Genomic DNA, 17,456 nt, shown 5'->3' with positions numbered 1-17,456 from the left:
ACACTTCAGCTGTTTAGTATGGCTGTAAAGCTGATCCAGGACGGCTCTTACTGGGAGTAGCCGAAGTGTTGGGTGGGTAGCTACTCTCCACCTTCCAGGCCGGGTCTTGGCAGGCGGTGTGGATTTTCCTCCATCTGACAGTGAAGCTGTGGAGTACTCTAGGCTGAAGACTGCAAACAGGCGTGCAGGCCGCCTGGAAGCCTGCCAGTGAACTATTCTGTGGCTGAGCATTCATCCAGGTGTGAACCGACACCTAGGATACCAGGTGAACATTGTTTTGTTTTTGCTGTGTGTGAACAAGCACCAAGACTGTTATGTTTTGCTGAGTGTGAATAAAACACTGAAGTTTGATTTACAACCTGGTTCTTTTCCTCTATACTGCGTCCGCTAACCTGACTACCAGAGCAAATCCCCACAATATATATATTTCAGTTAGGCCTCATGCACACGGCTGTATGTATTTTGCGGTCCGCAAAAAAACTGATCCGCAAAAAATACGGATGACATCCGTGTGCATTCCATATTTTACGTAACGGAACAGCTGAACCCTAATAGAACAATCCTATCCTTGTCTGTAATGCGGACAATAATAGAACATGTTCTATTTTTTTGCGGAATGGAAATAATGACATACGGAAACGGAATGCACACGGAGTACCTTCTGTTTTTTTTGTGGACCCATTGAAATAAATGGTTCCGTATGCGGTCTGCAAAAAAAACGGAACGGACACGGAATGAAAATACATTAGTGTGCATGAGACCTTAGTGGCAGTTTAGGTTTTTGCATGAACGCACCATCTGCGTGCGTGCATTTTGCAGAGCACTTAGCACCGATCTGTAGTGTCTGTTACTGATCGCGTCTGCTCAGTTTGCATTGCAAGTTTTTTTTTTTTGCAGAAAATAGTTTTTTTGTGCAGAAGACTTTTTTGTACAGAAAATATTTTTTTTTAAGAAAAAATTATTTCTTTTTTTTTACAACTTTTCTTCTAAATTTAAATTTATTACAAGACCCTTCACGTGTGAAAACACTACATACACACCTCACACTAAATAAAGTTTTACACATTTCACACATCACACCCCAATAAAATAAAAATGGCCCGTCCATCCCAATGAGTGTACTCAGCTGAAGAGGCATACTCTATTCTTGCCTCCAATACTGAGACTGCTAGTGAGGGAGAAGAGGATGCCACTTTCCTCTACCCCCTCATCATCATCATCATCCGCTGATGAGGGACCCTCTAGAAGGCACCCCAGGGTAGCAGCGGAGGCAGCCCCCCAGAGTGACCCCATATGGACCTCACCCCCTGATGATTATCAGCCCCAAATTCCAGAGTTTGTGGGAAACTCTGGAATCCAAATTGACTGCACGGGCTTCACAGAAATAGATTTTTTCAAAATCTTTTTCAGTGAAGATTTAGTAACTTTTATCGTGGCCCAAACAAATTTATATGCCCAGCAGTTTATTCCCCAGAACCCCACATCACCATTCGCAAGACCCTTTGGTTGGACCCCAGTTACAGCAGCAGAAATGAAAATCTTCTGGGGTCTTCTGCTGCATATGGGGCTTGTTAAAAAAACTGAAATTAGACAGTATTGAAGTGCGGATGTCTTTTTCGAATCGATTCTGTTTAAAATTATTTCTAGATACAATGTACTGTATACACCGTTAGATAGGCCTATAGCTTTATTTTTTGTAGTTGTTTTCATGCATTATTTTTTATTTTTGCCAAAACTAGTAGTGGATTAAAAAGGAATGAGAAATACTGTATAAAGGAAGGACTTCTACTTACTTCTTCCCGCTGGATCCACTTCTGCCTTTGGCTCACAAACTGCATCAAAAACTGCAGTGGCGTTTTTCCATATACCGTAATACCGTTTGAAACCACCTAAAGGAATTTAACAACCATGACCCACCTCAGCCAGTGATTGGCTGTGCAGGCATTTCGTGTGTGTTGAGATGGAACCAAGAAGCAGAGACCAGTGAGGACCTCCTAAGTGGTGGAACGGCAATTGCTGTTTTTTGCCTTTTCCTAATTTACCAAAGTGGACAATCCCTTTTATCAAGCCTGTCCTACCCCTGGGAAAAAAGAGTGTCCCTATATCAAAAATGAAAAAGAGGACCTCTGCTGGTGCATTCTGTCACATCACCCATCATCCTGGGGGAAGCAGCTGGGGTAGCTTGTATAGGTTAGAGCTCATGTACACGAGAGTGTGTGCTCCAGGCGTGTATTGCAGCCCGCAAACAGTGGGTCCGCAACATACGGCCACCGGCCTTCTGCACTCTCTATCACAGATGTGGACCCATTGACTACAAAGTTCTTCCGTGAGATTTCGGTCCGTGCCTCTGCACTGCAAAAAAAAGAGCATGTTCTATTTTTCTATTTTTTATTCAAGTGAATGTGTTTTGGGCTGTGGTGGGTGCACAAGTCTGGGAGATGATAGGTGGTGTTGCTCTGTGAGCATCTTCAAAACAAAGAAAAAAAGCGATACAGTACTCCTTAGGCCAAATAACAAAAAAGAGAGATTCAGTGCGTGCCCCACTTCGGGTCAGTGGATGGAATGGGGAGTGGGCTGGGAGGCTGCTGCTGGAGTTGGGGCCATCAACAATCCTGTGTCTGACTGGTAAGTGTTGGAGGTCATTAGTACTAGTCACAAAGATGGATCATCTCAGGGCATCCAGGCCAATTGCGGATACAGCCATCTTCATTGCTGCCAGTCTGAGGAGACCAGAGCCAGAGAGCTGGGATCAGAGCTGGTAACTCTAAAAGGGATGGTGCCCTATAGTGTCTGTGGCCACTTAAAGAGACAGTGTCCCTCATTAACCTCTAACCAAGTCTGTGTCCTCAAGGAGAGATGATCTATACGAGTGTATTACTGTAGTGCAGCGGTGGCATGAAGCGCACGGCGTCATAGCAACTAATGACGCCGTGCACTCCTGCTGTCAGCAGGATGCCAGGCCGGGATACCACGGACCGCTCACGTCCGTGTTCCTAGGCCGTGTGCATTCGGCCTAAGGCCTCTTTCACACGGGCGTGTGCGAGGAAATGCTCAACCCCAAACACTGTAGCGTGTTTATAAGCGGGGGAGCAATTCCTGTTATAGGTGGGGCTCGCAGCCTCCTCCTCCCTCCCATTGTATTAGGGATCTTACTATGGAGGTATGTAGGAGCTTGGCTGTGAGTCGGTCCTTAGCACCTATCAGACTGTGTTCACACACGATAGGTAGTTTAGCGGTAGGACCCACGCCACACTGAGATACCTTGACGGGGCGCGCTGGGCTCCGGTATGTTCCTGGCTGGAAGATATTGTATAAAGACTCAGGTTTTAACATCAGTGTGAGGGTCTAGCCAGTATGGTCAGTCGCATATTTTTGTGGTGCACCTTTTTTCAGTGATTTATGTATTTTTATATTTTCATCCACACATTATTTCATCTTGTGTAGGATGTTTTGTGGTGCATGTGGTCCGCTGCCGGCATCCTCCATTGTATGCATTTTTGCCGGGGATTGCCGTTAGCAACGGATCACTTGCGGAGGAATTGCTCCCCCGATTATAAACACTTGTTTGGGGTTGAGCATTTCCTCCCATTTAGGCCACTTTATTCGGTGATTTTTTTGTTATGGAAATCTGCAGCATAAATTGACACGCTGCAAATTTAAAATCTGCACCACAGGTCAGAGATATTTTTTGCAGCAGAAGTGCTTAAAAAATTTTCCTTTCATGCACTCAGTTCTGCACTGTTTCTGCAACATGTGAATGTCCCGTAAGAAAGCCATAAGTTCTTGGTAAGTTTTTGGCTATCGCTAGTTGCAGTCACCGAGTCACGTGTCCCTCCTCATGTCTGTACTCGAGGCTGATGCTAGATCATTTCGGTCAATGTAAATAATCGCTGTGTAATTACATCCATACATGTTTCTGCTCTGTTACAAACACATTAGGGATAATTGTGAGCTGCCCAAAACAATATGGAGTGATAACAAATGGCACGTTATGTAATGCATATTTAGTAACATGTCTCCTGAGAGCGCGCTCACATGGCCTCATTATACATGTGCTCCAGATGACGCTGAGACGGTGACACAGGCTAATTGGGCTGTAGTAAAGAACGTTCTTCTCATCCCCCCTGTAGAGGTGACTGGCGGGAGCACAAATCACAGGTTTATTTATGTGCACTTGTGAATAATGCAGTGTTTGTGACTCAATAAATCAAAGTGTGTGTGACCTGCCTCAAAATGAGAACGTCGACATCTGCTCCACGTTTTCATATTCTTTACCATGAAAGAAAGACTTGGGTTTACCGCAAAGCAGGAGAAATGGTATATTTTACAGGAAGGTTAACATTTTCCAAAATTGTAGGTGGCATTAGGGGTGTAGCTAAAGGCTCATGGGCCCTGGTGCAAGAGTTCAGCTTGGGCCCCCCCTCCATCAGTGCTTTGTGACCAGGGGCAGGGAAGCACATAGCCTTCGTACTACCTGAGGCAAAAATTGAAATGCCCCCCCCCCCCCCCCAAGCCAAATTCTTGACCTAACCCTTTCCCTCCAGCCAGAGGTGTAACATGACCTGCACGCACTTTCTATAATACCAGTGTCTTCTTATGTGGCACAGGGGTCTTTGGGCCTCCTTAGGTTCCTGGACCCAGGAGCTACACCCCTAGGTGGCATATCTGTAGTAAGTCTGTCAGCCTGTGCAATCTTAGGGTCCGTATACTGTTACCGCATACATGGACCCTGCACTGGATGTGAACCTAGCCTTATGGTAAAGCGCCATATTCTACACTTCAGACAGTATTATGTTACTTCCATTTTTGCTACATATGTATTAAATTGGTTAATTGCAGGGGTACACTATGGGTCATGGTTGGATAGGGCAAAGGAGAAAAACCTGTTTAAAGCAAAATTTTGAAGCCAGTTACTTTTCACTAGGGTTTGTATCTCATGTGACGAGTCACAAATAACCTATTCAAACTTACCCTTAGTGATTATGTGTCCTAAGTGTTCAAGGAGAACAAAAAATTAAGGGCTTGTTCACACGACCGTTGCCCCTCCGTTGTCACATACGGCGGGTCCGCAATACACGGGGCACCGGCCGTGTGCATTCCGCATCATGGCTACAGACCCATTCACTTGAATGGGTCCGCAAATCCAGAGATGCGGTGCGGAAGCACGGAACGGAACCCCATGGAAGCACTACAGAGTGCTTCCTCGGGTTCCGTTCCGTGCCTCCACACCGCAAAAAGATAGAACTTGCTCTATCTTTTTGCGGAACGGATGGATCGTGGACCCATTCAAGTGAATGGGTCCGCAATCCGCATGCGGCTGGCCCACGTGCAATGCACGGGCATGGAGGGGCAACGGTCGTGTGAACAAGCCCTAAAAGTGAACATGTTTTGCATAGATAGGATTTGTAATAAAAGATGTCTTACCAATGATGACAAGTCAGTACATTGTGTTATAGTATATATAGTATAATTTATATGTCCATGTTCTTTATGCACGACTAAACGACTGGACCGATCTGCCCCCTCATTTGGCACACAGGAACATCAGGTATCCAGGAAGGTTTTAGATCGGGTCTCAGCTCTCTAGGACGTACCATTCCTGAGAAATTTCAAAAAAATGCAAGTATGGCACATCACATGACCTGCATTAGCCAATAGAAGCCTGTAGGTCTTTCACTCATATCCCAACTGCCATATACACGGTCACATGACCCTTACCAGCCAATAGAAGCTCGCAGGTCCTTTAGTCTCGACATACACACAGTTTTTTACCAGGTTTCCATATCAACCCAACCATTTTTCTTCACTGCTGTAGGTCACCTTTAAATTGGCAGAGCGCTGTGGATGACATGGTTAAGGGAGCAGAGTGCTGTGGAGGTCAGAGTTAAGGGGAAAGACTGCTGTGGAGGTCACAGTTAAGGGGACAGTCTGCTATCGAGGTCAGTGTTAAGGGGTGGGGTGCTGTAGAGGTGACTGTTAAGGGGGCGGGGTGTTGTGGAGGTCACATTTTAAGGGAACGGAGAGCTGTGGAGGTCACTGTTAAGGGGGAGGGTTATTGTTCAAATCACTGTTAAGGAGATGGGGTACTGTTGAGGTCACTGTTAAAGGGGCAGGCACTGTGGAGGTCACTGTTTAGGGGAAGGACACTGTGGAGGTCACTGTTAAGGGGGTGGGCCACTGTAGAGGTCAATGTAAAGGCAGTGGGGTACTGTTGAAGTCACTGTAAAAGGCTCGGGTGCTGTGGAGGTTACTGTTAAGGGGGCAGGGAACTGTTGGGGTCGCTGTTAAGGGGCGGGTCACTGTTAAGGCAACGGGGTACTGTGCAAGTCACTGTAAAAGGGGTGAGAGCTGTGGAGATTACTGTTAAGGGGGCAGGGCACTCTGGAGGTCACTGTTAAGGCAGCGGGGTACTGTGTGGGGGGGTCACTGTTAAAAGGGCGGGCGCTGTGGAGGTTACTGTTAGGGGGACAAGGCATTATGGAGGTCTCTGTTAAGGGGGTATGCCACTGTGGAGGTCACTGTTAAGGCAGTGGGGTACTGTAGAAGTCACTGTCAAAGGGGCGGGCACTGTGGGGGTTACTGTTAAGGGGTCAGGGCACTGTGGAGGTCTCTGTTAAGGGGGCGGACCACTGTGGAGGTCACTGTTAAGGCAGTTGGGTACTGTGGAAATCACTGTTAAAGGGGCAGTCTGCTGTCAACGTTAAGGGGATGGGCTGCTGTCGAGATCACATTTTAAAGAGGCGAGCACTGTGGGGGGTCAATGTTAAGGGGTGAGGGGCTGTGGAGGTCACTGTTAAGGGGGATACTGTCGATACCTTTTAACGACACACACAAACATTAAATGAAATAGATGAAATATACCTGTGCGAAGCCGGGTCATCCTGCTAGTATAGTATAATAATTTATATATCTATATATATCAAAATGTTGTTTTTGAATGCTGATTGTAAGACCTGTGGTGTGGACCTACTATTTCACTGAAAGGATTTGACTTTAGACCTTAGTCTTCGTCCAAATTTCTGAGTCAGTGACACATCCGTGAAAAAAAGCGTACATGTTTCATCTTTGAAGATGTCCGTGAAGGATCCGTGGTTGGTCCGTGTGTCCGTTTTCACCATGTGTCATTTGTAATCCACAGACTTTGCTCAGTTGAAAATTAATTTCCAAAGAATCTCCTATCAGTCTTCAGTGAAAAATGGACGCACCACGGATGTCATCAGTGGTGTGTCCGGGATTTTCACAGACGCATAGACTTCTATGGGCGTACTTGGTCCGCATCACAGATCAAAGTAGTGCATGTCACCATTATTTTTTTACTGAAAAAATACTGAATTACTGAAATATGAACAGACACATTTAAATCAATTGGTACATGTGCTGTCCCTGGAAAGTGCAAACAGCACATGTCAGTGAAAAATGTGATGCAGACAAGGCACTCCTGATTTTGGCTTCCAAAACATGCATGCAGAAATCTTTGTGGGCATAGCCTTAGGGCCACTCCTAATGTTGTTATTTAAATTGCTTCACTGGATGTCAGCCATTTCACCCCTGTAAAGGAATCTGGACTTCACTACAGGGGAACCACCAGGTAGCTAACTCTTGAAGGAGTCTGTGTTCAGTGACACCTGCCCATGTGGGTCAAAAGACCCTGGTGTGTGGCACCATGGGGATAGACAATACTGTGCTCAGTGGACAAGCCAAGGTCAGGGCTGTCAGAGTTCATTCAATCTGTTAGACAATAAGTCACGGCAGGCAGCACAGGGTCAATATGATGAACAAGCAGAGGTCAGGATGCGGGCAGAACAGGATCAACAGGTAGAGGTCAGGCACAAGAGATCTATGTGACTAGAGTGACTAGACAAGCTAAGAAACTTTTTGCTCAGGCACTTTCACTCCCATCCTTTCCAGAGCCATAATTTTTTTATTTTTCTGTTCACATAGCCATATGAGGGTTATTGTTTTTTGCGGGACAAGTTGTACTTACTAATGGCGCCATTTACTGTTGCATATGATGTAGCAGGAAGCTGTAAAAATGTTAAATCGGGTGGAATTATAATCTGCCACAGTTTTATGGGTTTTGTTTTTACATTGTTTCTTATTCGGTAAAACTGTTACTTTCATTCTTGGGGTCAGCACAATTACAGCACCACATTTATATAGTTTTAATACTGGATTTTTTTTTTTTAAGTTTGGAAAAAACTAATTTTTCTTTGCGTTGCCATATTAAGACCCCCTTAGCTTTTTTATTTTTATATGTACGACACTGTGTTAGCTCATTTTTGCAGGATCATCTGTAGTTTTTATTGATACCATTTTGGAGTGTGTATCACTTTTTGCTTAATTTTTTGGGGGAGATGAAGTGATCAAAAAATGGCAAATCGGCGTATGAGTTACGGTACATAACTTAATATTTTAACAGTAAGGTATTCCTTTTTTCCATTGAAAATACGTTTGTCAATAAAAAAAAATTGCAAAAATAAAATCTCCCCCCATATGTTTGGTATCGCTGCACCCGTAAACGACCTGCAATATAATGTAAATTATCCCCTACGGTGAACGCCGTAAAAAAACAACAAAAAAATTATTTTTAGTCACCACAGAAAAAACTTAATAACAAGTAATAAAAAGTGTTATTTACCCCAAAATGATACCAATGAAAACTAAAAGTCATCCAGCAAAAAAGTAGTAAAACGTAAAAAATAAATAAATATGTATTTGGTATCGCTGTAATCTTACTGACCCAGAGAATAAAGATATTATGTTATTTATGCTGAAAACTGAACGCTGCAAAATTTATAATGTAAACACTCAGTGGCAGTATTGCTGTTTTTTCACATCTCCCTCCCAGAAAGAGTTAATAAAAGTTAATCAGAAAGTTATGTGCACCCCAAAATGACACCATTAAAAACTACAACTTGTCCCGCAAAAATGAGCCCTCATTCAGCAACATAGACAGAAAAATAAAAAAATTATAGCTCTTGGAAGGCGACGATGAAAAAAGGAAGAAAAACTCTTGGTCAGTAATGCCCAAAACAGGCTGGTCACTAAAGTGGTTAAATGTATGCGATTGATGTTATTGTTGATTGTCAGTGATGGCCAGTTCGCATTGTTCGCCCGCGAACATATGCGGGCTGCCATCTTTTTTCACAAGTCCGGTGAGGCACAGGTAAGCCCTTACCTGTGCCGCGAGCCGGTCTGAAAACAAATGTGGTCAACGGGAGCAGGCAGTTCCGAGAACAGCCCGATGAAGGCCCCCGGTGGCTGTTCTCGGAACTGCCTGCTCCCGCTGACCGCACTTGTTTTCAGACCGGCTCGCGCACAGGCACAGGTAAGGGCTTACCTGTGCCTCGCCGGACTTTTGAAAAAAGATGGCAGCCCGCATATGTTCGCGGGTGAACAATGCGAACTGGCCATCACTGTTGATTGCATACCTTAGCCCCGGGTGTCTGCTGTTTACATTAGCACTGGAAGGCTGTTGGCCCATCTCCATTTACGAACCATACCTCCGATGTAAATTTACGTTGGGTGGTCGGGAAGGGGTTTAATAACTCAGGGAAGGCCGCCATTGGCTGGAGAGCATTGTGTCGCCCAAGGGGGCAGAAAATAGTAGGTAGGAAGCCAGAAGAGGTCTACAGTGTAGAGCAGGTAGAACTACAAGCACTCCGGTGGCCACGCTCACTAAGAGGATAGAGATGGCTGTGGGCATAGACCACCAACAGGCCAAAGCTGTGAGAGGGGTGAGTATTCTGGGGACTGTGCCCAATGGCAAAGGAGAGACTTTTCAATGTATTTATGCTATAAAACTACCATAAATACATTACTTAATCTGCCCCAGTGAGATCCATGTCCCCATAGATAAAGATCTGGCTGCCAGCAGCTGCCACTAGGGGGGGGGGGGCTCAGTACACATACATTTATACAGTTACAATAGAATAAAAAAGGAGCTGTATATGTCTCTGTGCAGTGAGCTCCCTCTAGTGGTGACTTCAGGAATTTAATTCAACTATGTTGGGAAGCAGTGAAATCGGCAGGCCCAATAGCAGTCTCATGGTCTGCCATATTTTATCAAGACTTCAGTAAAAATTGAATCCATGATGCTAGTGAGAACAAAAGCTTATTTTTTTCACTCTGCTCCAATTTGTTGCCATGTATTCCATATGTAGGCCTGATGTTATCACAATGGGGTTCAGGACAACTGAAATATTTGTGCTGCTTATTTTTATTTTTTTATAGCTAACACAGGATTGCCTAGTCTAATGCATGGTGACAAACTTCAGCTGTGGGATAGTAACAATAGGTCGTTATTGACCATTGTCAGCAAGCAGAGATTAAAAAAATAAAGCAAAAACTCAATACACAAATTGTGTATTGTAACAACATAAATGTTGAAATTCTGCACCACAGGTCACATTCTGTGAGAATCCTGCTTAAAGGGCTTCTGTCACCCCCCCATTTAGCAATTTTCAGTATCGGACATTAGCTATTTGCTAATGTCAGATGAGTCCATATATATCACTCTTACCTCTCTCTGTGCTGTAATTTCAGTAAAAATCTTACTTTTATAATATGCTAATTTCTTCACTACCAGTAAGTTGGGCGGTTACTTGCTGGTAGCCGCCTCATCCTCGGACTATAAACACGCCCCCTCCTCCACTTGATTGACAGGGCCAGCGAGCGCTCTCCTCCTCCCGCTGGCCCTCTCTGCCCATGAAATCCTGCGCCGTACCGGTCCTCATTCGGCGCAGGCGCTCTGAGAGAAGGACGCTCGCTTGCCTGCTCCTTCCTCAATGCGCCTGCGCCGATGACGTCAGCCTACACCTGGAAAAGAAGACTGCCGAATGTGTTTATAGTCTGAGGATGCGGCGGCTACCAGCAAGTAACCGCCCAACTTACTGGTAGTGAAGTAATTAACATATTATAAAAGTAAGATTTTTAAAGAAATTACAGCTCAGAGAGAGGTAAGAGTGATATATATGGACTCAACTGACATTAGCAAATAGCTAATGTCCGATACGGAAAATTGCTAAATTGGGGGGGGGGGGGGGGGGGGGGGGGGGGGGGTGACAGAAGCCCTTTAAATCATTTTCGCAGTGCATGGAGGAGATTGGGTAATATCTCATCTGCATTGTTGATACTTAAATGCATAAATGAATACTCTTCCTTCATCTATCAGAAAATAGACCTCATATATTTGTTTTTCATTTTTTTTTTACCTTTTTTAAAAAAATGTAATTTTATTTTATGTTTTAAAATAAAACAGTTTCTTAAAACTACATTTTCTAGGGTAAACAGTTATTTTATTTTACGGACATATTAAAAACCTTTACATGATAAATGATAAAAAATGGAATGTGAAAATAAAATGAAACTTTCTAAAAGACCACATATATTGTCCAATTTTTTTGTTCACTTCCTATAATTCTTTGGCACCATGATTTGCTGTAATATACAAATTGTACACAAGATGGCGGTGTCCAACCTTTGTAACTGTTGTATGTAAAATATCCCCACCTGGTAGAATGAGGTGCTAGGAATTATTGTACAAAGGATATCAATGTAGTGAGGTTCTCTGCAGATTGAAGGTACCCCCCCCCCAAAAAATAAAAAATAAAAAATAAATAAATAAATAAAATAAAAATAACAGTAGTAAAGGCTTCTGAATATATCTATTTTTTTTGAGCGGGGAGGGCAGTTATCAAAATGGCAGAATGATACTTTTGCCCTTCACACTAGACGTATTAAATGGCTTCTTCTTACTTATTCTACCTCATGGTTGGTAGGCCACCAAACTTTGTGGCAAAGAGGTGCATGCTTATTTTAGGACTCATTTTAACTGCAAACCCATAAATACAACTCTTGAGGAACATGCAAAAAATAGTCTAAGGCCACGGGCACGTTGCGGAATAAGTGCGGATTCCGTGCGGAAAAACCGCAGTACAGTACCAGCAAAGTGTGAGATTACACAATTCTCATATGTACTTTGAAGATTGTTTCCCTGCGGAAATTGACCTGCATTGTGGATTTCCAAATCCGCAGCATGTCAATTATGTTTGCGGTTTTAGCTGCGGATTTCACTCTTTCCAATGTGTGGCGAGATCTGCAGCAAAACCACATTAAATCCACAGCAAAATCCGCAATTAGAAATTGTGTTTTTTTGGTGCAGATATGCTGCAGAAATGCACATAAATCGGAATGGAAGCTCATGCGGCTCTTATGTGCACGCTTTCACACAGTCAGGCCTCATTCACCTTTCCGTTTTTTAACTGACGTGTGCTGTCTGTATTTTCCACGGACAGCACACGTACCCATTGATTTAAATGTGTCTGTTCACATTTCAGTATTTTTTATAAAATCACGGGGACATGCACTACTTTGATTCATGATGCGGACCAAGCACGCCTATTGAAGTCTATAGGTCCGTGAAAATCACTGACACAACACTGATGGCTTCCGCGTTGTGTCCATTTTTCACTGAAGACTAATAGGAGATTCTTTGGAAACAAATTTTCAACTGAGCAACTTCCGTGGATTACGGATGACACACGGAGGGTAAAAGCGGACACACGGACCAACCACGGATCCTTCACTGATATCTTCATGGATGAAATACGTAAGTTTTTTTCACAGACGTGAGGTGTAATGGAAAGATTTGCTCCTGTTCCGTGTTTTTCACCTGCACCTGGATTTGGCTCACAGTCACTGACCAAATACAGCCTGACCAAATACTGATTGTATGAAAGCAGCCTAAGGGTCCATTCACACGTCTGTATGTGTTTTGCGGATCCGCAAAACACGGACACCGCATTCCGCACTCATAGAAATTGCCTTTTCTTGTCCGCAATTGCGGACAATAGGACACGTTCTGTTTTTTTGCGGAACGGAAGTGCGGATCTGGAAGTGCGGATCCGCAAATGCAGATGCGGACAGCACATTCCAGCCCTATTGAAAATGAATGGGTCCGCACCTGTTCCGCAAAATTGCGGATCGGATGCGGACCCATTTTGCGGTAGTGTGAATGGACCCACATGACGGATGTGTTCTGTGTGCCTTCTGCATTTAATTTAGGACCCACTGTTTTCAGTGGGTTCGGGGGATTTTGCGGACATAGTCTATCTTTTTTGCTTTACAGATAGATGTGAAAAGCACAGGGATGATCTGTGTGCTTTCCGCATCCATATGTTCGTTCCGCAAACAGATAGCACATGTCCTATACTTGTCTGTAAAATGATCATGGGGCCTAATACACATACGTTTGGAGTGCCACGTGCCCCACTTTATTAGCCCTATCGCCTATTTTGCTATGTCAATTCTGGTATCTACAAAGCCTGGGGCCACTGTTTGTGACAGTACAGTTTGCTCTGTACAACGGGTTAACGTGGAAAACAATTTCACAAAGAAAAGAGAAGAAATGGAGCAGATTGGAAACACATATGTGCTGTTCTTGAGCATTTTAATTAGAGCAATCACACTTCACTCCTTCCTTTGAGGATTTGTCCTTCCTTCATTACAGCTTTATTCAATTGTGGACATGAAAGATGACTTCTGCACAGTCAGTGGAGTATGAAATGATCACTAAATGTAGATCAGCCCTCTGTCCGGTGTCTGCAGTGTAAATAAACCGCTGTGGTAACTGATTACCAGCTCGGAGCACAGGCTCCTTCTCCCATCCTTCCATCACTAGCAGAGAAACACTTCGGCAGGCTTAGCAATTCCTTCTGCATGGCAGCGTTCTCCTGGCATGCAAACTGGGAGTGACCAGTGGTGAGGGCGCCCTGCTGATAAAAACTTCTCATCATGTACGGCTATGCTTACCCTTGCTTGCTAAATAGCCACTTTAGAAGCACAGTCCTTGGGATATCACTCCTAAAATCCTACTGGGAAACAAAAATGCATAATAATTGCTAATGCTATACCTATAAATTAGAGATGCTTGGCAAATACATTTTGTACAAAATTATTTGAGCCCGTCTGCCACACGTCAAGGCGATCTCTGTAAGACGGGAACCTAACACTAAATTCTACCTGTTATGTGCCATGACGGCTACCAGACGGGCTCAAATTATTTTGCACAAAATGTATTTGCCAAGCATTTCTAATTTATAAGCTTAGCATTAGCAATTAAAATGCATTTTTGTACTTTATTTGGTTTGCAGAGAGCTGTTGCATTGTATGTTTTGTTCTATGTTGTGTTTTTAGCCATAGCAACGTGCCCCTGCGCATTGTGATGTGCTGACTGACCCCCTTTTTTTCTTTGCAGTTTGTACTGGAGGTGTGGCTGACACCTCAGTCGTGCACTCCTGACCAGCCTGTCTGCCCCATAGGCTGATTTTAATTAGTGTGAGTATAAAGCTTGGCCTGCTCCCCTTCACTCACTGGAAGCCATTTGGCACCAGAAGAGGTATAGGGTGGACTCTCCTTTGACTCGTTGGTGGCCATGGAGATGTGGAGAGGGCTCGGCATGCATGTTGGTACCAGCATTCCCTGAATATAATGGAGGCCATTTTGGCACCAAAGATGATAAAAATTCAAGTGGGCCCAGCATGTATGTGGGACCTACACTCCCTGAATTGTATGGTAGTCGTCATGGCACATAACAGGTAGAATTTAGTGTTAGGTTCCCGTCTTACAGAGATCGCCTTGACGTGTGGCAGACGGGCTCATATAATTTTGTACAAAATATATTTGCCAAGCATCTCTAATTTATAAGCATAGCATAAGCAATATAATTCATTTTTGTACTTTATTTGGTTTGCAGAGAGCTGTTGCGTTGTATGTTTGGTTCTATGTTGTGTTTTCAGCCATAGCAACGTGCTGGGATATGCTAACTGACCCCCTTTTTTTGTCCGCATAGTGGGTATGTAAGGGGGTGATTCTGAATAGCCCCCTTCCCACCAGGTATGCACTCAAACTGAGCCCTTGTGTTGTGCACCTGAACTGTAAGGGTACAGACACACAGTCAGGTTTCTATATGCATTTTTGGAAGGACAGATAGGACTTCTCCACTTTTGAAACTCACGCCTGGTTCTGGCTTCCATAACTGCATGCAGAATCCTGACCATGTGGCCGCACCCTCAGGATGCCAGTAAGGCCCCTTTCACACGAGCGAGCATTCCGCGCGGATGCGATGCGGGAGGTGAACGCATTGCACCCGCACTGAATACCGACCCATTCATTTCTATGGGGCTGTGCACACGAGCGGTGATTTTCAAGCATCACTTGTGCTTTGCGTGAAAATCGCAGCATGCACCTCTTTGTGCGTTTTTCACGTAACGCAGGCCCCATAGCAAAGAATGGGGTTGCGTGAAAATCGCAAGCATCCGCAAGCAAGTGCGGATGCGGTGCGATTTTCACGCACGGTTGCTAGGAGACGATCGAGATGGGGACCCGATCATTATTATTTTCCCTTATAACATGGTTATAAGGGAAAATAATAGCATTCTGAATACAGAACACATAGTAAAACATCGCTGGAGGGGTTAAAAAAATAAAAAATAAATGCAACTCACCTTTGTCCACTTGTTCGCGGCCCGGCATCTCCTTCTGGCTTCATCTGATCTCTGTGCAGCAACAGGACCTTTGGTGACGTCATTTCGGTCATCACATGATCCATCACCATGGTAAAAGATTATGTGATGGATCATGTGATGACCGGAATGACGTCACCAAAGATCCTGTTGCTGCACAGAGATCAGATGAAGCCAGAAGGAGATGCTGGGCCGCGAACAAATGGACTAAGGTGAGTTAAATTTATTTATTTTTTTAACCCCTCCAGCGATGTTTTACTATGCATTCTGTATTCAGAATGCTATTATTTTCCCTTATAACCATGTTATAAGGGAAAATAATAATAACACCGATCCCAAGCCCGAACTTCTGTGAAGAAGTTCGGGTTTGGGTACCAAACACGGGCGATTTTTCTCACACGAGTGCAAAACGCATTACAATGTTTTGCACTCGTGCGGAAAAATCGCGGGTGTTCCCGTAACGCACCCACACATTTTCCCGCAACGCCCGTGTGAAAGGGGCCTAAGGCTAACCTACAGGCAAATCTCCCGGTGGGCCGATGCCCAGGGGACCACCAAAGCCATCCTCATGGCTGCTGGCCAGGTACATAACGATTTGATCATCTATGCATTAATTAATGCTAGGAGCATTAGATGTCCTCAGGACGGTGATAGAGTTGAATACTGTGATGAAGAGGGCAGCATTTTGTGCCACACTATGGTATTTTCATCTGCTGAGGCAGTATTTTGTGCTGCACTGTGCTATTTGGTTCTGCTGGGGCGGTATTTTGTGCTGCACTGTACTATTTGTTTCTGCTGGGGCGGTATTTTGTGCTGCACTACAGTATTTCGGGTCCCGCCTACTTGTGTTGGCCCACCTTCTGTCAATTTGGACATGAGGCCACTTTTAGTTTTTTCCAGGGCCACTTCAAGTTTACTTGTGTTATGTCGCCACGTACTGTATGCTCTTAACATGCCTTTAGTTGACAAGTGCTGTACCTTTAAATGTTAATGTTATGGTGGGCTGTCAGTGGTCTCTGGTCATGTGTGTAGATGCAGGAATATTGCATCACACGGAGCCTGTAGCTAAGTGGAGCTGAAGTATGAAAGGAGGGATTTTGGCATGCCTCATGGCGTGTTCTCAGTAGTGGGCCACTAGTGTGTATTGTGTGGTACAGGGAGCCTGTAAGATGCGAGAGCATTGTGCATGGGCACGGCAGTGCAGCATGGAAATGGTGTGGATCTGTGGAGAGGAAAGAAGCTCTGCCAATGTGCATTGCTGAAGAACAGAGGCTCCTCCCAAGCAGTTGCAGACTTCTTCCAGGACCCTGACCCTATGAACTGCTGTTGATCCTTGTGCCCACTGCAGAGAATACTCTGTCACTGGCGGAGAACTCCCTGTGCATCCTACAAATCTACAAATGTTTGCAGACCACATCCAGTGTGATTCTGTTCTGACGAGGATGGAGGCTGTTCATCCTCAGCTTGAAAGTGGGACCAGAGTACGAGGCAGTTGTTCACTGTCGGTGCAATAGAGACTATGCTGCCAAGATATTTTCCCTGTAGATACCCGCTGTGTGCAATTATAACTACCAAGCACAGTACCCTTTAGAGACTGTAACCACCAAGGTGTGTGCCCTTCAGAGTTTGAAACCACCAAGCTGTCTGCCAAAACCTGTAACCACCAAGCTGTGTGCCTCTACCACTGCGCCCTCCATAATTGGAGTACCATCTTTGGGTCAAGAGCCACACACCAAAAACTGCTTCTCTTATGGCTGCACTCCGTAAGGGTCACTATAGAGAACGCCTATACAGTACGTGAAGGGTGTATGGCATATTGCATAATGGACATGAACCAATGTCATATCTGATCAGGATCTGTCTTTTTACAGCGCCCATTGTGCTGCATCTTTGGTTCTAGAAAATAGGACTATAAAAATGACTTTAAAAAAA

The sequence above is a fragment of the Bufo bufo genome, chromosome 2 (assembly GCF_905171765.1).
Source record: "Bufo bufo chromosome 2, aBufBuf1.1, whole genome shotgun sequence".
NCBI lineage: Eukaryota > Metazoa > Chordata > Amphibia > Anura > Bufonidae > Bufo > Bufo bufo.
The sequence above is the reverse complement of the archived record's forward strand: the minus strand, read 5'-3'. Positions refer to the sequence as shown.